Raw genomic sequence first — 22,189 nt, 5'->3', positions numbered from 1 at the left:
ATTTTTTAGTATTATATTATTATCTCAGTTTTGTTTTCAGATACTAAAAAATTGTCCAATACTCAATCAGAAGCAAAGCACTTGACAAATGGAAGTACAAAACCACATATTATGCTGCTTTCATCAGGGCCATCTTCAACTGCTCTTAGTTCAAAAACGTTTTCTCTGCCCTCAGTTGCTTTCACCAAGGTAAAACCAAAAACACTAAGTATCTTTTAAATTGGTATCTGCATTTGTAGTGATGAGAAATAAAAAAAGTACATTTTATGTAAAAACATAATTAATTAAGTAATAGCACATTTTTCTACTGAATTTCTTATGTTTATTTGATGTGATAAAGTGCTAAATTATGATACTTTTCAGGCAACAGATCTCAATGATTTTCAACGTAACTTATTAGTGGGAGCAGCTAGTCAAGCTTTAATTGGTCAACCATCTACAAGCAAGCTTCCACCGTCTTCTATTTGTATAAACAGTAAGTTAGGAGTAGTCTTTAATAAAAACTCTTTTCTACATTTAAAAATGTACCAGATTTTACTGCATGATATAAAGTTTTTAAAAGTTTTTAAGCTATGTTATGGTAATAATATTGTTTGTTTGTTTGTTTTGTAACGTTTTGTTGTATTATGATATAGATTTGAATGTCCAGGGTGTTCCGGAAAGTCACTGTGCAGTTTTGTAATCATATTTTATTCAGTCTATTTTACGTCAGCAACTGATAGCGGTGTTTAGAAACAAAATAAGAAGGATCTAGGCCTGTATTGATGCCAACGGAGGTCACTTTCAACATTGTTTATAATTGTCATTCATATTTACCTCCTGTATTCTATATTAAAACATGTCTGTTACTAAATATATAAGTGCACAATGACTTTCTAAACACCCTATATTAAAAATTTTCTAATATACTAATCAACAAGTTGCATGACAAATACAGTTGATATAAAGCTTTGGTGCAATGGCATGAATCAGGACAACATTTTGACCTTGTTTGTCATTCAAAGGTAGCCACTGAAAAAATATTTTCTTATTAAAGGTGTAGATGTCTCTTGTACTTTATGATGTTGGAAAACAAAATGATGTTAACTTCAAAACAAAGGAACAAGAATAAACTGGGGCACCAGGACCACACTAAAAGAGATCCACAAGTTGGTACCCCAGCTATAGTAATGGGCATGCTTCTACTGATAAGAATCTATAAATACAAAGATCAATACACAAAATATTTAAAAAGAATTTCTGCATGGGAAAGCTGCTGATACATAAGTTGCTTCCAAGACGTGTCCATTCGGATACTGCAAACCTCAGGCAGTTAGAGAAAGAAATTAAACCAGACAAGTTACTGAATATGATTGTCTTAGAACAGTCTTTTGCAATAGAAAGTGCATTGCATGGCTATTTTCAAGATGTACACTCATCAGATATAGTATGATCAGATGTGACAATGCATAAAATAATGTCATACTAAATTTCTAATATTGTTTAAAATAATTTATTCAATCCTTTGTATGTGGAAGTAGGCAGAACTTCGTTATTTGTGTTTCTTCCTTATTCAGTTACTATTTTCCCATATATTATATTCAAATGTTTTATATGCATTGCTCGTATAGTAGTTTAAGTTAAGAAGTGCCTTACTAGCAAGTATTAGTGGATTAATTTTTTAGCTTAGTCAGTTAGAGACTAGTTTGAGAAATTCTCGGGTTCAAATCACAGGTAAGGTAAAAATATATTTGAAATTACCACCATGAAAAAGAAATTCCATCCAAAGTATAACCTTATTAGTTGTATTGGAAAAATGGGATAATTTGAACTTGTCTAGCAGTAGTTAGAAGGTTACCCTATAACTCAGTAATTAGATCCATCACCTGGAATGTTACAGATCTCAGGTTCAAACTGATATCAAACATATGTATATGGAAATAATTAAATAAGTAAAAGAAAGATTAACACCCATCTAGTGTTTATCCTATGGCCCTGAAATTAAGGCCATGAATGAGCCTCATTTGTGAAAGGGGAAGAATGTAGTAGTTTGAATTTTTAAGAATTGTTTTACTAGCAAGCACTAATAGGTTAACTCTATCTCAGTCAATGGAACACTTGCTGCAAGAGGTCTTGAGTTCAATTTTGAGCTGAGTATAAAACATTAGATTACCACACTGATGCTTAAATTTTTTTAACACTCCTATGAAACGTAGGGCCTAATAGGCCCCAGAGCAACTTGAAAGGTTATTAATATTAGGCTAATAATTTTGTATTTAAATGAAATTGCCATTTAAATCCATTAATGAATGGATTAACAAGATTCCCACTGTCCCTATCTACTATCTAGCGAAACCACAGCCAGGGGAACGGGCTTGGAGAAATCAGGACTAGAAACGTCTTTTCGTAGGAGTGTTAACGTATATTTTCATTTATACATAACATAGAACAATACAGTAACCTTCTTTAAGCATAAGAGCAATACATTATTATATTTCTTTACTGTGAATAAGACAAAAAGAATGTGATTGGAATACTGTTATAATATGCTCTTCTAATTCTTGAAAATCTTTATGGGTTGTTATAAAGAGTGTAGTTTTAAAAAGTATAACAGGTCTAATACTAATATTGTGTGACAAGTATAATTCATTAAAATCATTTAAATTCATTTAAATGGTTTTTCATCTTGTTAAAGACATTCACATCATAACAAATACTGTTGTAATAAATGAATTATAAAAATAGTGCTGTGATTACTACTGTTCTTGTTGTCTTGATGATATCTAGATTGAGTGAACTGTGTTGTTGTCAATGGTTCTGTTGGACATAGTGTGATTGGAATACTATTATTATACACACTTTTAATTCTTAAAACTTACCAGCAGTTCGACTTTGTGGAGTAAAATTCCATTAATAGGATCATAAGGGTTTTCTTGAGCCCAGAAAAGGCCCCCCAATAGTTCTTTTTCTTCACAGACACTAATAGATCAAGAAAACTGATGTATATTTTCTTTTCTTACATGTAAATTGGCTTTGCAGTATATGTAAATTAATATGTGCTACTTCCAATGAGGCATTTGTCTTTGTTTCAAAAGTGATGCCTGCATTATTGTGATGTAGAAATTACATTCCTAGCTATAACTGTAGAACCTTTACTGACTTGATTATATCAAAAGCATTTACACTGTCTTGTGTATAAGAATAGAATTTCTATTCTCACAGCTGGAATAGTTGTATTCATACTACATATGTGCAATTATACAAATCTGTCTTTTATCATGTTCTACACAAATGTCTATTTTATGCTTTCAGTTTCAGATTACTTTTAATGATTTTTTTTCCAATTTCTTTGTTGTTGTTTTTAGGTTCAAAAAACTCTGCCAAAAAGCTTTCGTCAAATGTGAATGTAAGCTATACCTTTTGATTATTGCTTACTTGAAAATAATTTTTATCCATAAAACAACTTGTGACTTTTTTAAAAAGCCATGAATTATCAAAGAATTAGATTATATGATCTTTTTTTACTCCTATAGTTGGGTGATGAAAATAAAAAAAATTTTTGTCAGCCTCTATTTTCTTTCAGCATTCACAAATGAATATGACAGTGAAATTTCAATTGCATTTCTTTTAACAGGTAGTCATGACAAATTATGTAATATGTTGTAAATTAAAAACATTAAAAGTAAATTTTATTGAGAAAATCACACATAATGCATTGTTTTTGTTAAGTGATGGAAAACCTGTTCTTGCTTTAAAACATGATTAAAATTTAATTTTCAATAGTACTTTAAAGCCTATTTCAAAATCTGGTATAATTTTATTGATGCTTACTGAATTTTCTAGTAAATGTTGTTTATTTTGATATTAATACTGATTAGGTACAAAAAAAAATTTTGTTAAATGCTTTGCATCTGGGCCTGGCTCTTGTGCACACATCACATCATGAGCTTTTAGTGTTACATTCAAACTTTAATTAAACAACTTTATTATCAACATATGTCACTCAAGTTGACAAGAAAGTGAAGTTTATAATTCAGATGTATACAAGTTTTAACTTCTTAATTTAAAAAAGTTCAAAAAATTATCAGTGTTAACTTTTCATGTCACATGATACATCTGAGTTCTAATGTACCTTTCTCAGAAGTTTCTGGCATCAAAAATTAGTTGCTGCCTTTTACAACCACTGAAAATCACATAGAACAAACACTGTTTTTTACCTTCTTAATTTGCAGAGAGAGAGAATTAGTTTTCAAACCACCAAAGAAGGCCTTTCTCTCTCTCTCTCTTGCTATCTGACTTTTGATATTGTTTGCTAATCAAATTTATAAGGCTGATGGGCATGCTTATAAACAATATAAAAACATATTTTGCTTTTCATAAATCTTGCAAGTTATTGTTTAGTTTTCATTCTGTATATCTTTGGTTACCAGAATTGTTTGGTTTGCAGTGATCATATTTTTCTGCTGTGAATGACAAAGGAGTTGTTTAACATATTTATAGCTTACTTTAAAACCAAATAAATTATAGTACTCTTTAGACATCCTGGTTGAGTGATTTATTAGTTTTTTGGTTTTTTTTAATATCTTAAAATGCATACTTAAATACATGAATATTTTTCATACATCCAAACTTGTGAGAGTCGACAAGCTTTATGGAAGAATGTCTTCCAATTTTTGCTTGAATGCATACAAACTTAAGTACCCAGTAATTACTACAAAACCACATTTCTATAGGTACATTTTATTCATTATTAAATATTTTTTAACAAAAGTACCTAATATATAAAATTTAGAAACTTCCTATCTTAGCCTAATAAAATTTCAATAAAGTAAAACTAAACTTCACAAGCAGAACTTGTTTATAACATTACCTCTCACAGTCAAGTTAGCTTCTGATTTTGACATAAATATCACTGCTCCAGTAGGTATAAAGAGCAGCAATAAGACTAAAAATGAAGCAGGTCTGAAAAGGAAAAGTTCAAGCTGTTAAGATAAGTAAATTGGAACTTTCTAATCAACACTGCAGTTGGTACAAAGTTAAAAGCTAATGTTCATGTTTTTTCATACTTTTCAACTATAAGATAAAAAGAATTATTTAATTATTAGAGTGAAAATCACCTTTCATTTGGACTGACTTAGTAAAGACTTTAGAAATTCATAGTCAAATATTAATAAAAATATTCTTTATTAAAAAATCTTGTATTTTGTATGCAACCACCTTGTAATGTTTACTTAAGGCTTGCTTAATTTTGTGAAAATACATATAGTAAAGGAATGAGTCCCTGAGCAGATGGTGATTTATAAGTGAGCAGAATAAATTAGAAGTTAGTTAATATTGAAAACTACATTAAACTTCTTATCCTGTGAGGGAATATGTTTGCCCATTCAAAGCTGGTTTTATTTATGAAACTTAAAAGTACAAAAACATTACATTAATGACTGGTGCAGAAATATACAAGACATAATCTTTAACCTGGATATTAGTGTGCCCAGAATGTAGTACAGATCAGTGTTCAAATAGCCTTTCTCATGTTCTTAAGCTTAATAAAGATAAGGGGGAGAGAATCATAATATTCAGTGCAAAAAAATCTGTATGAAACATAATGCTTCATCTCTTTTCTGTTTCAAGTCATTACAAACAAGGACCAACTTAATGGGCCACAGAGTCAAATCTAGAGAACACAGACAAGTTAACCATATTAATGCAGAACAAAAAAGGAGATATGATATCAAGGTAAGCAACCTATTTACGTATGCAGAAAAGTTCAAATCATGTACTGGATTTGACTTAGGAAATTTCAAGAAACATTATCACTTTTAGTGAAAGATGTAGCATATTATTTCTAGGAGAGAATGAAAAATATAAAATTAGCAAAAATTTAATGACTGTTCACATCTATTTCTATTACTTTTTCATATAAAAAACAAAATAAAAAGAATAACACAGGACTTCCTGCTCTTAGAGCTTTTAATACAATAATTTATTTACTGTGTTAAAGTAACAATTTTCAGGAATAACAGTGTTGATTATAATCAGTGATGTCGAACAAACCCACTTGTAGAAAAATATATATGCAAAAATGGCTCGTTTGGGTTGAGAAAATATATAGTGCTGATTATAGTCCAAATTTTATGTCAATTCCATATTTTAAAAGGAAAATTTGAAAGTTTAAGTAATACTACTAGCCAGGTGATAATTACTGCAGTCAACCCAAAGCTCTCTTTACTGAGTTTTTAAATGGAGAAATCCTGCATTGTTTTTTTTATTATTCACCAACTCAAATAGATCATATTGATTTAGAGATTAATTTAAAATATGTAGTTCTTAAAGTTTTGATTTTCCCTCTTTACATAAATCTTTTTTTCTTCACTCTAAATATTTTAAAATTGAAGTCATGTATCTATTCTATGGTAATTTTATATTATTCTAAAAGAAAAATTCAAATATATCAATTTTAAATCATCAGGTTTATAGAAATATTGATTTTTTTCAGTATGGTTTTGATACCCTTCATGAACTCATTCCATCTCTTAATCATCATTCCCAAATCAAGTTTAGTAAGGCTACCATGCTACAGAAGGGTAATGGAAAGTAATTTTATGAAAATTTTCTAATAGTGTTAGTTTCAGCTATTGTTTTCTTTAAAAAATTGCAATTTAAAATTTTTTTTGATGCTAAATTTATAGGTAAGGGCTAATTCTACTATATTTGCAGAACTACTCTTATATTAATCTTTGTGTGTTTATAAGATAAAAATTTCATACTTTTAGTGCATGGGTTTTCATTTGCATATAAAATACAGTACTTCAACATAAGTATTTTATTGTTGAAACAAGATATATTTTGCGATATGTTTTAAAAAATATAAGTGTCACCCTTGAGGATTTATTGTATATTTAACTTTAATATGTTAATAAAAAATTAAAACTTAGGGACGTTTTCATCATTATAGTATATTTTACTTAGAGCTTTTGATGGGTTTTTTTAGCTAGATTTCTTTCTTGGTCTTTTTTACTAACACTAATCTAATCCAAAACACCTGCAGTGTAAAAAAAGGTGCAACAAAAATGGATTGAGTGTGCAACTTGTAGGAATGAAATCAAAACTTGCAGCTACTCTTATAGCACTAACAAAACTTTTTACAGCAAATATTCTTACAATAAATATCAAGGCTGCATTTTTTGTTCAACATGAGACATTATTGTGGGTAAAACAAAGTACATGGCCTATCTAACTAATAAATGAATGCAGCAATTTTGATTTCATTCCTTTAAGTGGTGTGCTCGATCTTTTTTTGCCACACTTTTTTTTTCACACCTAAGGTGTTTTATTAGGTATCATGACTTTTTCGTCAGTACACACCAACAAACTGCAAATAAGAAAGTGACACTTGATAGTAACCAATATTAGCTTTAGGATTACAGCCCTATTATTTAGAACAAACCTATACTTTACAGAATCAACCAGATTCTATATTATTGTTTTTGTAAGTAACTACTAGCCTTTGGTGTTGTGATAATCTAAAAAGTTGTCTTTAGTAACCAAAGATTCCTTTTTGATTCTCTGTTTATTAAATTTTAATTTCTTACTGAAAGCTTCCCCTTCAGTTGACTTATCATTTTTGGTTTTTACCAATTTTATTTTTTTTTTATAGGTGCTGATTACATCAGATTTTTAAAATTTCAAAAGCAAAAACAACAGAAAGAGATCAATGTTCTTCAGAAAGAAATCAAAAGCTTAAATTCCGACATAAGGTAATAACATTGCTTAAACCAACAATATTAGTTATTCTAATATTACAAGTTAGTGCTCTGTTGTATTTCTGAATGTAAATGGTTTTCCTTATTCAGTTTATTCCAGAGACAGTTGCCAGACACTGGAGCTCCAGTAACCTGCTCTCAAAGAAACAAATTGAAAGGATTCTTTCAAGAATATGTTCGGCAACGTACACTTCAAAACTGGAAGTTTTGGATTGTATCCTTTTTCTTTTTTTTTTTATATTAATCTTGGAATTATTGCGTTATTGGATTTGCTCTTGGGTATTTCAGGTCATCTAGTCAATAGTATATTGTACTATGTGGTGTTAAACAAAATTTATATTGTTTGATATTCTTTTTTTAATTTCTTTCTTCTAATGCAGAAAGTAACCTTAACCAGCTTATAGTTTAGTTTAATAATGGAACGTCTCCTTGAAACTTACAACAGTATGGTTTCTACTGCCAGTGTGGATGAATTCTGTCAAACTGTTTTGGTTTGGTTAGAACAACACTGTTCTCTTTCTGCTTTAAGACCGAGTATGTGATATTTTATGTACTTTGTGTAATTATCCTTTTTGTAGTTGTATGGTATTCATAAGAACAATCCAATAATAATTTTGGTTAATATGCTAGAACTGTGAATTCAGGGATTCACTGTTTAACTTAATGTGTTTTACGCAATGGGCCCATGTAAATTTTGAAATAATTGGTAGTGTTTGTGTCTCCAATAAAGAAATGATTGATAAATTACTGTAAAGCTTTGTTTTCTAGCCTTACAAAAATGTTGAATTAATATTCCATGGAATAATTTCTTGTTTTTGTATTAGTACTGTTAAAGTGATGAATTAGTAAAACTGTTGTAGTTTAAAACTTTACATGCTAGTTTTTTATTGAATTTGTTTGTTGAATAGTTAACAATTTTCATTCTAGCTGAGGGTAAATTGCTAAATTTGATTGTATTCATAGTTCATCTCAGAAGCACACTCAATTTAATGATGAATTAATGTTAAAGTTTATTACCACTAGGTGTCCTGAGTTCCTTATGCCAGCTCAGTGTGTCTACCAACATCTTGTCAGATCCCTCTAAAGTTCCAGGTGAAGCCACAAGAGCTGTTATTAGAAAAGAAAATGAAGTATAATTCATTACATATAGTGACATCAAAACCTTTTATCAAGGTTTGCACAATTTAAGTGTTTTATTTATAAAACACTGTTTTAAATTTCTTGCTCTTCATCAAAAAAATATAAATATATGTATATAAAATGTTGACAGAGTTAGAAGATAACTGAATTCGTTTTTAGTGGATATATATTGGAATTACTTAAAGACAAACTGGAGTACAAATTTAGAATTTTTCAGCTAGTGACACATACTTTCATTAAATTGTTTATTAGTTCTTCAATTTGAATACATGTTTATCAGCATTTATTTATCACGTAAAAGCAGATGAAATATAAAATGTTAAGACCCTTCTAGTCATATTATTGTGCTCAACTAAAAAGCCATTTCACTCATGTATTTTTGTTTGTTTAACATAATGATCTTCACAAGAACCTTTGCTAGAACAGCTTCAAATGTGTTATCAAACGATGTGTAAATCTGTTGAAATATTCAAAATAGGATAATGTTTGCATATAATGAATCTATATGGTAGCTACTAAAAGATCTTTATAGCATTTAACATACTTGTGTGAACTTAAACTATGACATAAAATATTTGTAATATGACTAAAAATGTGGTAATGTTAGTTGAGTATTAAAATTCAAAAAGTGAAAATGAAACTGGGTTAACAGTACATGTTAATATTACTATTTTAATTAGGGATATTGTGTACATATATTTTTCATATTACTTTTGCAATAATAGCATCAACAACTTACTGTAAACTGATGACTTGTTAGAATTCTGTTATATTTTTATAGACTTTGTTTTTATTATTTTAAACTAGGAAAATCTAATTGTGATAATATCAGATGTTATTTGACTTATCAAATTTAAAATTCTAGTTTTAATGATAATGAAATGTCACATTGAGGGGATATTTGTAATATTAAAAAACAAAATGTGCTATATTTTATTTAAAAAATCAAATATTTTATGCTGCATAGTTTGAAAAAGCTTGAATCTGCCCTATTTCACCTGTTGCATTTTCTTTACTGTCTGGTTTTGTACGGTATTATTATCATTTCTCATTTAGTTACAAACTACAGTTAAATGCTTTTGTATCTGAGCTCTTGTATCTGAGGTATTTTTCTTCTACCTAAGACAAAAAAATATATAATATTATATATTCTAAAAGTTAATATGTTATATTTTGTGAATGGGTCCATAACATTAAACATTGATGTTAAAAGTTTGAAACTTTTTGGATTTTAACGAATAATGATAAATACCATAACCTTATCAGGATTTTCAGTTTTCTTTAAAATCATGTTGTTAATTTGAATTTCAGTTAAAATACATTCAAAATTACTACAGTTAGATAGCTTTTAAAAGGACCTAATATGTTCAAAATGCTTACAGATATCTGACAATGATCCTTTAAAGAACTAATTATTATTAGTGCAACTAGGTCAGTGGTAAATGTTTTATCCAACAAAGTAATTAAAGCCTAAAGTGTAGTAATTTACTTTACTTTAAATATTCATTAGTATAAACTTTTGATTTACACATTATGTGTGGTCTTTTATAGAGTGTATTCTACAACTTTAAAAGATAAATAAATTAGTTAACTATGATATACTATGTTACAGGTGTATGATGTAAGGAATAAGCATGACTGAAAAGTCAGTAGTACATCTTGTTGTCTCAGGTCAGCCTCTGTTGGCATTATTTTGTGCTCTGATATATTTATAAACTAGTATCCAACACTTATTTTATAGCAGTGTAATAGAGATTTTGCAACTAGAAGTGTAAGAGAGAAAAACAATTTCCAAATATGCAATGGCCAGGCTTTAAAATATGTATTCTAATATGTAAATTATATAAGCTTTCAATATCAGTTATTGTTGTGTGTCTAACTTTCTTTTATATTAACACATGTTAATGTTATCCCTAAATCAGTAAATCTTTAAATATTCCTCTCCTTTTTTATTCTTGCTATTGCAACAATAATTTTAAGTTTATTTTTTAACTAACTATACTACTGGGTAAAACATATTGCATTGATTTGTGTTTTTATACCATTTTGAAATTAAAAATTGACCATACTTCTTTAGTCAATAATAAAAGAAAATACAATAAAATATTTTTTTTTCCATTTTAATTATAGTGTATGATTAAAACTTGTGCTATTTTGAGTTATATTTTCATTGTGTTTGAATAAAGTTTTATTCATGTTTTCCAACAGTATCTTAAATTTCTGTATAAAATACACAACATATAAAGTAAACTTTGATACTGTATGACCAAATTAAAATTTTCGTTTTCTATAAGCGTAGAGCATATATAAGGTTGTACAAAGTACTTTATGAACATTTTAACAAAACTGGGCTATATTCTTTCATAAAGGAAACAAACGAGAAGAATGGAATATAATAGTCACTTTGGCATTTAACAATATTTTTCTTCGTTAGACAGTTTTGTTTCATAACGGCCTGGCATAGCCCTTTCAGCCGTGGGGGCTTTATGAAATTATGATAAATCCCACTATTCGTTGGTAAAAGAGCAGCCCAAGAATTGGCGGTGGGTAGTGATGACTCTCTGCCTTCCCTCTAGTCTTACACTGCAAAATTAGGGACGGCTAGTTTTGCACGAAATTCAAACCAAAACCAAAAATGTTTCATTACTTGTATATATACGTATAAAACTTTATATATGACTTTTCTTGACGTTGTTCTGAAATATTATTTTTTAAGTAGGAATTTGTATATTAAGCATGGATGGAATAATTTCATAATAATTTTGTTTTTTTGTTAGTGACATCAAAGGCTCAAAATTGAAGATTAAGATTTTTATTTTTTCAAATACTGATACGAATATAAACGCACATGAGAAGTTTGTGCGAGAACACTTACATAGGAGTAATGTCACTATCCCTTCTCTTTTTTAGTGTGTAATATAAGCATTTTCATCTTTGTGTTGACTTTCCAATTACTAATACTGCTAAAGTTATTAGGGTATTTCGTTTTATATAAAATGTAAAATTGCGATATGGTTCACTACTGCCCTTTGTATGCGAATTTTTCTTTACGTATGCTCAATGATTCCAACGTATCTCATGAAAATTATTATGCATCACTTTTCCACCAATAGGAATGTAACACATGTGACTTCCGCTTTATGTCTCTACGAGACTGTTACTTCTCGTGTGGCAGCGCTTGTTCTAGGACATTTTTATTGTTTCTTTCAATTTTCACGTTTTCTTTAATACCTACGTGAAAAAATTTTCATTTCTAGTATTTCCATGTTTCTTCACTTTAATTTAAACCCAATTTGTTGTTGTTATTTATACTTTCGATTTTTGGTTGCCTCCTTACTTACGAATTCTGAAGTTAACGTTACCACTTCAGAAGTCACGCCTACGACTAGCGCTGTGTCACAGGCCTCAGGTGCGGGCAACCCGGCAGAGTATTTATCCAGTGTCGTAGCTAGGGGGTGCATCTGTCCCGGGGCGCAGCATTGGGGGTGGGGATGGGGGGGCAACAAATTGATGTTACATAATTAGGAATGAATTTCAGAATGAAATGTTTTCCCCTCTTAATCAATTAATGCCCAGTGTCCCATATATGGGAGTTGCAACGTCATGTGTTGCCACAACGCCGTAATTGGTCACATTTTTCTATTAAGTTGTCTAAACGTTATGAAAACGTCAAAATGCAGTCACTTCATAGCGAATAATCAACGTTGTCATGTAACATTATGTGAACGTTGTGAAATGTAACAACATATGCTGTAAATCAGTAATCAGAACGCACATTACTCGGATTCTTCACCGAACAAAGTCGGTAAATTGTCTATTACTTGATCCAGTTTTCGGAATGCCACCATGGCCTCAGCACCCTGTCCTTCGGGAGTAACCGAACGGCTATAACACATAATTGAATTTGGAGTTTAAATGACTTTACCAGACCCACGCAAGTCTGGTAAAGCTGGAAACGAAGCCGAGGAAATCTGACTGAAGTATCTAAGCAAAGCCAAGAAAATCTAACACTGGACTAGATTGTGAATAGCAGATATGAGTCCAAACCTTTCGCGCCTTTTCGGAATTGATCTTAAAATTGAAACGGGTGAGCGCGCAACCGAACCAACGGCTGATTTGGAATCTGACTTATCAAGAGACCAGGTCGCATCCGAGGTGGTGGATGAGTGGCGCTCGTTTGGAATAATTTTTATGAGAAATTCGTGGATAGGTGCATCTCAGGTGCGTAGCTACTTTTGTGACAAGAATGATTTAGAGGAGACCAAAATTGCTCAAGCAAGGCCTTTATCAGATTTTATGATAAGATTTTTGGTTGCACCGTTATGTGCCCAAGGTGAAAATTATTGCTACTAAATCTATAATTCGTTTATTCGTTGCAATGTTCATGTATCGGTCATATCATTTCAAAAATACTCATAACGACTTCGCTATTAAGGATAAATGTAATGGGGATTTGGTTTCAAATAGATTTAATCTATTTTCCCATCTGCTTTTCCCACCGAAAGATGCAGTCACTAACTGTTCTTTGAAAACTAAAAAATGGTTTAAATAGTTGGAAAAAACCAGAAAAAATCACTGCACATGAGAATTCCCAAAGGCATCAGATTCTTTCACAACATGGAAGGAAATGGAAAGGAAGCTGATAAAAAAAAAAAAAGAGGTTTAATAGATGCACAGCTTCAAAATCAAATTGCTAAAGAGAAGGAAAAATGGCGACAAGTTCTTAAGAGGGAGTTATGCTGCATAAAAATATTTAGCTGAACAAAATTTCGCCCTAAGAAGCCACAGAGAAAGCACCACTGAAACTGAAAAAGGGGAGAGTCACAGAAATGCTGGAAATTTTATAGAACTTCTGAAGCTAATTACAGAGTTCGATCCGGTCATGAAGGGCCACCTTTTGTATGTGCAGCAAAATTCAGGATCAATGACGTACCTTTCACCAGAAATACAGAATGAGTTCATCCAGCTTTCAGCATCTACAGTTATAGAAAAGCTTGCGTGTGACATCCAGAGAGCCAATACTATGGAATAATGTTTGATTTAACTCCTGATGCTGATCACCAAGAACAAATGTCGGAGACCATTAGATATGCAGATATAAACTTCGAGGAAAAAACTGTACTTGTGAAGGAGTCTTTCTTAGGATTCATTCAAGCCCATAAAAAAGATGCAGCAAGTGTTGCAGACATAATATTGCAACAACTGGAGAAGGATAAATTACCTTTCAAAGACTGTCGATCACAGTGTTACGACAATGCATCTCTAATGTCTGGCCACAAATCAGGGGTGCAACAAAGACTTGCTGCACTCAACTCAAAGACTACATTTGTTAACTGTGATAACCACATACTTAATTTAGTTGGGGTTCATGCTGTTAGTAATGAGGTTGCAGGCGTGACATTTTTCAGTACTGTGCAAACTATCTACGTTTATTTTTCGCGGTCAACTCTTTGATGGGAGAGACTGAAAACTGCTCTTGGTGTATCGGTGAAGTCAGAGTCAGAAACTCATTGGAGTGCCAGAGTATATGCTGTTAAACTGATGCATGATCAACTAGAACAATTGGTAGAACTACTGGAAAATATTGAGGATGATCAGGAAGAAAATTCAGATACGAGAAGTGATATAGTTCAGTTGTTACATTGGATTCTAACATTTGAGTTTTTGGTTCTTTTTTGGTTCTGCCAAGATTGACTGGGTTCAGAAAAGGTTTGAGGACCACACCATGAATTTCCATAATGCTGCTAAAGATATTCAAGCTTTACAGGGAAATTTCCGAGAAAAAAGTGATGTCATATGCAAGAATTCTCTTAAAGAAGCAAAGGAACTGTGCAGTTCTTGTGATGTCCAAATTGAAAGAAGGCAAAGGAAGAAGAAAAAATGCCCGGAGAAACAGCAGAGGATGTAGGACTCACAGCAGAAAATGAAATGCTACAACTGATGAAAAGTATGATTGACAAAATGCACACAGAAATGGGAGACAAATTCATCAGCTTGAAGAAACTGGACTCTGGTTTTTGCTTTCTTTTAGACATAAAGGAACTGATATCCACAACTAATGAGAATAGCTTGAAACAGAGATGCATTTTTATGGGAAACTCTTATGATGCAGACTTGGATGGCTTGGAGATGTTCAGTGAAATAATGGACTGCCAAATGCTACTGAAGACAAGGGCTGATGTTAAGCTTTCGACACCAGAGGATCTGCTTTGCTTCATTGTGCAGTATGGGGATGATGTGTTTCCTAATCTGAGAGTTGGTCTGCAGATCATACTGACTGTTTCAACATCTATTGCCAGTTGTGAAAGGCCTTTTAGTAACTTAAAACTTATCCTGTCTTACCTGAGATCATCCATGGGACAGGAAAGATTGTCAGCCTTGGCTTTGCTGAGTGTGGAGAGAGAGGTTACTGACAGCATACATTTTGAGGAACTAATCGATAAATTTGCAGCAGCAAAGGCAAGAAGAGTTTCTCTTTGAAGTTACATAATTACATCCAAAGCATTATATCAAACTATTTATTTTACTTTATGTTAACTTTCCAGGTTACTATATCCAAAGTAATGTTTTAAGTTTTTGCAATGTTATATTTGACTATTATTTTACTATAAAATAATTCTGCATTAATTTTTGTTTCTGATTCTGTCCTTCTCTGTTATTCAATTATATCTTCAAAGTACCATTGTTGCGTCAATTATTTCACTTTTCTCATCTCCTTCATACCCTAAAAATATGCCACGAAATGCAGGTTTTCATGTTCTAAAACTCATAAATTTTTGGAAAAGCATGACGGATTCCCTTATGGCTTACATTTTGTCACGAGGGAGCGCGAAAACTGACTGTCCCCGGGCGCTGAAAACCCTAGCTACGCCACTGTATTTATCAAAGTTTATTGGTACCATCCTGAATGGATGTGGTGTAGATGACGTGGTAGCCTCCAATATACATTATACAATCACAAGGGACTGAGACATCAAGTTTCAGTTTACACCTTTTGATTGGAAGCTCTCATCTTACATCCTCCTCCCACATATGTCTGTACCTCGTGGCTGGGTTTTGGATTTTCAGTATAGCCAACCTTATATATTTAAACAAGTGGGTTTTCTCGTCACCACGGAGTATAACCAACCGACAAAAGCCCTCACGGATGTTTATGGTTGTCTATATCTCCCTCAGTCGTACTCCTGTATTGGGGGTTACAGTTGGAGGTAAGGTGGATTGTTCTGATTCTGTCCTTTTTGTTATCCCTCAATTATATCTTATGCCCAAGATGTTATTGCTTAGTAAATTTTGGTGTTGGGGAAGTTTATAAAATATAAATAGACACTATAAATACCATATATCAGGCCCCTGGATGGATGAATCAAGGATATCACATGCTCAGGAATCGGAGTGATTCTAGACTACCTCTGATCTATTAAACTTGAGGAGAAGACAGTATGATCCTCATTCAACTACCAGAGTGAATGTAGGATTCCTGGCGGCATTGTTTTTTTTTTTTTATGTAGCGGATTTACTGGGTACAGTCCAATACGCTTTAGGCACTCTTCACGTGGGGGCACATCTTCTGATTTACCCACTTTTATACTTTGTGGGATGGAGTTACCTACACATTTCATTATTGGGACTATTATCCCGACACAGTTCTCTCCCATTTGGAGGTGCTTCTCTCTTTTCCCACCCTTATCTACTGCACATTTCGCGTTGGGCAAAGACTATACCAGTCTCATTAATGGTGCAATTCACTTCATCAGATCTTTGGATCTGACTCTCTTGTTTCTAGGGGTATCCGTTGGATGCTTTTTGGAGTTACTTCTGTCATCCCCTTTTACTAATACCATCTCCTATTCAGTGTATGATTCTTGCTAATTTTATGAGTAAGGGGGAGAAGTACCGTATAGGAAATTATAATTTCCCCTCTACTGAAAATGTATTTTAGATGGGTTCTTCTTGTACTTGTCACCCCTACCCGGCATGGCCAAATGGTTAGGACGTTCGACTCGTAATCGGGAGGTTCACGGGTTTGAATCCCCGTCACACCAAAAATACTCGCTCTTCCAGCATTATATGTGATGGTCAATCCCATTATTCATTGAAAAGAGAGTAGGCGGTGGGTAGTGATGACTAGCTGCCTTCTCTCTACTTTTACACTGCTAAATTAGGAACGGCCAGCGCAGATAGCCCTCGTGTAGCTTTGCGCGAAATTCAAAACAAACCGAAATTCTAGAAGGAGTAGGTTAACAGATCATGTACTTTAAATAGAATAAGATAAAACACACACAAAAAATAAATAAAACCTTTTAATGAAGATATTTTACGACTTGCAAGGGAACAGTTTAATAAACCACACAAATGAAATGTACGAAACGAAACCTTTCAACGAAGATACACTACTTCATTAGGAGATAGTCTAATATGCTGTGCATAAGTACATAAAAACGAAACTCATTTAACTATAACAATAAAAGTCATTTAAACCCTCTAATCATGAAGTACAAAATAAAAATATTGAAGAGCAGAAAAAAATTAAATGAAACACAACCTTTTATACAAAAGACACTAATAATCCAACAACACAAAAGAAGCTGAAATACCTATAAATAATATGTATAATACACTTGAAACAAACTTCAATAACAAAATAATAACTCTAAAAATGCCCCCCCCCACATGCACACACTGGCACAACAGTTTGTCTGCTGCTCTTTTATCAACAAATAGTGCAATTAATCGTAACATTAAAATGCCTCAAAAAATGAAAGAGCAAGCATTTTTGATGATGGGATTTGATTACACGACCGGCGGATAGCGCGTCGCGTACCCTAACCACTAATCCATTCTGTTATAAGCAGGAATCATTCTTTATAGTTTTTCATACTAGTTCTTAATTCCAAGGGGATTGAAGAGGCATTCTGAAGAATGTCCAACCTCGCCTCACTCACTCAAGGAGGTTGTGATGGAGTGGGTAAGTCCCACACCACAGCCAAGTTGAGAGAGGGTGGCAAGTGTGGGTTGAAACTATAAAGTGATGGAGTAAAAGCATCGTCCACTTCTTGAGCAATAAACTAAAAAAAATCGCCGATTTCTGAAGGAGAAATTAATTGCTTGTTTTCTTGTAGCAAAGCCACATCGGGTTATCTTCTGAGCCTACCAAGGGGAGTCGAATACCTGAGTTTGGCGTTGTAAATCAGTACCCTTACCGCTGTACTAGCGGGTGACGAGAAATTAGTACATTATTTTAATTTACTTGAACTGTATGTCGGGATTATTCATCGACTTTACATTCCGAAGCTACTTGGTGCAGAGTGAAAGCACCAACATACTGTATCTAGGACTACCTTAATACTTCACTAGTTGTCTGATTTTGGAGCTCTCCAGTATCTAGTTTATAAGACCATTCATTACAAGGATTAAATGAGATTTCCAATTTCCCCAAATTATACTAAAATTAGTTACTCACAAGAATGGCGTAATTCAAGTTCAAGGTGACATGTATGACAGGCTTCAGCGCCGACCTTACAGTTTGGTCCTCAAATACGATACAGTTTTAAAGAATTCAGAAAGTTCTAACTCTGGTTTCTTGTCGAAGAGTTTTCAGTAAACTTGTGTTCGCTGGTCCGAAAAGCTAAGTATGAGGGTAGGAGTGTGGAGGGAGCGTTGTTTATTGGGCATCCCCTGGTAGCCCGTGTTTTCTCTCCGGATTAATGAGAAACCCAAATGCGGCGTCATAAGACCATCTGTTCTCACTTTTCCTTCGTTGTCATGCGCTCCAAACGACCCGTGTCTTACTTTAACCAATAAACACATATAACGTAATAGCCACACTTTTATTTACTTTTTGTAACTGAAAAAGTAGTATAATCAATTTTCATTTTTTCGAGAGAAAATATCAAATATGTTATTACATCTTAATAATCAAGTCGTATCGTATCGTCAAATAACATCAATACTCATCGTGTTATTAATATAGCTAACAACGATATCAACCATTTTGCCATAAACTCACAGTACTAACTACTAGACCCCCAGTGGCATAACGGTAATAAGTCTGCGCACTTGTAACGCGAGAAACCGTGTTTCGATACTCGTGGTGGGCTGAGCACAGATGGCCCATTGTGTAATTTTGTGCTTAAGTACAAACAAACAAATGCTAAATACTATATGTAATAAACCTAACATTGATAACAACAATAAAACTCAGTTTTATAAAAAATTGCCAATACGTCGAATATCAATTAACACTAAACTGATGTTAATAGTATAGTTTTATATCAACAATGATATTAACTCAATCTCAATACGAAAAACTATATCAACACAACTTATCAGCATATATAGTTGAATTCTATTTTTTAATATTATCAATACAAAAACTATATTAATTCAGTCTAACTTTGTCATTAGTCAAGTAGTTTTACACCATGGCAATGCCAATTTACAAAAAGAAAAAAACAAAGAGTGATATAGGTATCTTGGTATGAAATACAACGTGGTTATTTATACTTAAAGGTATGAAATACAACATGATTATTTATACTTGAAGGCTACTTTAGCTGTTATTAGTCAAACACAAACTTTATATCTTCTTACACCAACAGCTGGTCATGTAACAATATGAAAAATCTTCAAGTAATACTGTTAGAAAAACTAGTTGTGTATATTAACCCTAAAAAGCCGCAAAGACGAAACTTTGGTTAAAATATTTAAAAACTTTGTTTTAACTAAACCTTTTACAAAAACAAGCACTCAAATACTCGATTAATATAAATAACAATAGAAATGCTTTAGAAATACATTAATCCATAAACTTTATTACTAACTGCACCTACACCCACTTCAAATATGATAATTATATGAATAATATTAAATATTCACTTTGAATAAGTATTGTGATAAAGGTATCAACTATTTTTATTAGCTGCATAGAGGCTAATAAAATTAGAAATTTTTATGATAACGTGGGGCATAAGGTTAATATTTTTGTATTATTACTGGTAAATGAAACCATAAAAGCCATTGACTTCAGATAGATTACAAAAGAAAATGTCAAAATATCACTACTACAGATTTCAAAATAATATTATCGGAAGTAATGGTAACATCCACTCCATTACAGTGCAAAACTATATTTTTATATAACAACAAAACTGCCAATTGAGTTACTAAAATGAACACTACTGCTATAAATTGAAATGGATATAAACTTATCACTGACATCAACTGGGACACCATATAACTTCGACTGCTTTAAGATGTCCAAATCAGTTTTGTATATAAACAACAAAATCTATTGGTTTATCTAATTAGCCATTGAATAAAAAAAGCAATTAAACTATATAAACTAACCATTAATCTAGCTTTGTTACTAAAATAATAATACTAGTGTTAGGCAGGTGACTAAATTACAAGGGTTTAAGGAAATTATTAGCTTTTAAGTAAAAACTCATCCTGCAATAACAGCACGGAAAATTCACATATCAAGCAATAGTTACAAAAAGAAACTGAACAAAAGATATGGACTTATTTTACAGTCCATCATCTGGTTCACAGAAGTAAGTTAACTTAACTTTTAGTGAGGTAAAGAAATTACCAACAGTACTTCAACATATACTTTTACTAAACTAAGCTATTTTAATATACGCACTTACTTTTAACTAATGAAATAATAGGAACGTCTCAGCATTGATCGGCCAGTCACTCCTTTAACGCATTCTTTTTCAACAAGATCGTCCCTTTTGTCACAGATTTGACATCTAGTTAATAGAAAGACAGATGAGGACAACATCTCATTTTAAGGAAGAGTTTTATAGGAAAACAAGAGGAACTACTGATTATCTATGTCATTGAATGATAAGAAAACAGATGTTTCATCTACCATAACACAACAGCAAATTTGCACTTGTTAACTGAGCTTATTCTTTGTTTGTTTGAAATGTTTTGCACAGAGAAATACGAATGGCTATCAAAACATAACCATCCCTAATTTTGACACGAGAGACTAGAAGAAATGCAGCAGACAAATGGAACCCACCGTCAACTATTTATTGACCAAGTAGTGGGAGTTGATCATAACCCGCTGTCCAACAGTCGCGGCACAGTTACTGTTAGAACACTCTTGGACACTTCAGCTTGAAAAATTCATAAATTAACAGTGGAACAAAAATCAAACAATCTATGACTTCTAAGGAAAGACAAATTAAAAACACATAACGAAAAGTGTAAAATGAAGTTTAAAAATGTAAAGACCGAAAAATGGATTTCAAGAAATGAACATACAAACACACATCATGTTGAAAAGGATTATGAACATGATGACCAACACAGGATCATGTGATAAACACACTAGAAAAGATAAATTTTCAATGTTAGAGATATGTAACAGAGAAATAAAAACGCTGTGTAAGAAAAATACGAAAGCCAACATTAGGATTTTAGAATAGAGAAACGACGCTTTTATAATGAGATTATCAAAGAGAACTCATTCTTGACGTTTGCCAAACCTATCAGACATGTATAAAAAGAAACACACTGATTTCACAGGATAACGACAGACTGCCTTCGGAGAACGTCGTTTTGTTTCCTTGAGACTGTTAAAACTGTCATAGAAAGTCGCACTGACGTTGCTCTTTCTTCGCATTATGAAGTCTAGAAGCCGTTTAAACAAGTTTTCTTCTGTCATTAACGGATCAGCCAGCCATATCCCGAAATCCCAACTGTACTGCGGCCAATCAACGCCCCTGTCTCTCGGCCACGAGTATCCTGTTACCTAGGTTCATTGTCTTTAAATGTGTCAGGCGAAGTCCTCGCCACAATTATAAACAAATGCAAATCTTGGAGGAGCGAAAACATTTACGTGGATTAAGTTTCAAAAGTTTCGTATTTATAGACGACAAGCGGGTATGACGGGTCAACAAACTGTCACTATCAATACAAGCAATTAAGACGAGTTTTAGTTCCCTCGACAGATTGCAAAGTATCGTTAGGGTCATGTGGGTGTGACTAATACCCAAGTGACAGTCCTTGTGCATAATCACGTGATTACTGACAACCACTGGATATAATGCACTACACATAACGCTTTCTGTAGTTCATATGACAAAAAAACAGAATAATTTAGTTATCCATTAAATTATTTTTGACAGAAACCATGGATTAATAGCTTGAAATCGATATGTTATATTCATCGCTAATATCCTTCTTAGATAAGGTAAGATTAGGTTGATTGTAACTGACTCACCTATAATAGCCCTTCAATGCGAGTATTAAATATAGTAAACGAACCTATAATATTAAAAATTTGGTGAGGTGGT

At 32.3% G+C, this 22,189-nt stretch overlaps 1 protein-coding gene and 1 long non-coding RNA gene across 6 annotated transcripts in view; one reads left to right on the top strand and one right to left on the bottom strand.

Moving 5' to 3' along the window:
- The window catches only part of LOC143238141 (uncharacterized), a 66,929-nt gene extending 55,845 nt beyond the window's left edge, over positions 1-11,084 (top strand). For 2 of the 3 annotated variants that reach the window (XM_076478108.1, XM_076478110.1), the window contains 9 exons: positions 41-189; positions 364-475; positions 3,345-3,385; positions 4,901-5,712; positions 6,473-6,560; positions 7,634-7,733; positions 7,830-7,953; positions 8,144-8,273; positions 8,763-11,084. The gene's annotated coding sequence lies outside the window, so the exon portion shown is untranslated. Of the gene's footprint in view, positions 1-40; positions 190-363; positions 476-3,344; positions 3,386-4,900; positions 5,713-6,472; positions 6,561-7,633; positions 7,734-7,829; positions 7,954-8,143; positions 8,274-8,762 lie in introns of those variants that run through there. The other variant, XM_076478109.1, reaches the window with a different exon arrangement.
- LOC143238142 (uncharacterized) lies at positions 40-21,867 on the bottom strand. Of its 3 annotated transcripts, none has more exons than XR_013020427.1 (5): positions 20,528-21,867; positions 8,757-8,846; positions 4,850-4,941; positions 2,859-2,958; positions 40-178 (listed from the first exon to the last, which is right to left on the bottom strand). It is a non-coding gene; the product is annotated as an uncharacterized LOC143238142 (long non-coding RNA). The 3 variants fall into 3 exon arrangements; XR_013020426.1 differs by having other exon boundaries at positions 97-227; XR_013020428.1 differs by lacking the exon at positions 20,528-21,867 and adding an exon at positions 18,340-20,510 and having other exon boundaries at positions 97-227.
- Positions 21,868-22,189: the final 322 nt, after the last annotated feature.

The sequence above is a fragment of the Tachypleus tridentatus genome, chromosome 13 (genome assembly GCF_004210375.1).
Source record: "Tachypleus tridentatus isolate NWPU-2018 chromosome 13, ASM421037v1, whole genome shotgun sequence".
Classification (NCBI taxonomy): domain Eukaryota; kingdom Metazoa; phylum Arthropoda; class Merostomata; order Xiphosura; family Limulidae; genus Tachypleus; species Tachypleus tridentatus.
This window is presented reverse-complemented; position numbering and strand designations above follow the sequence as displayed.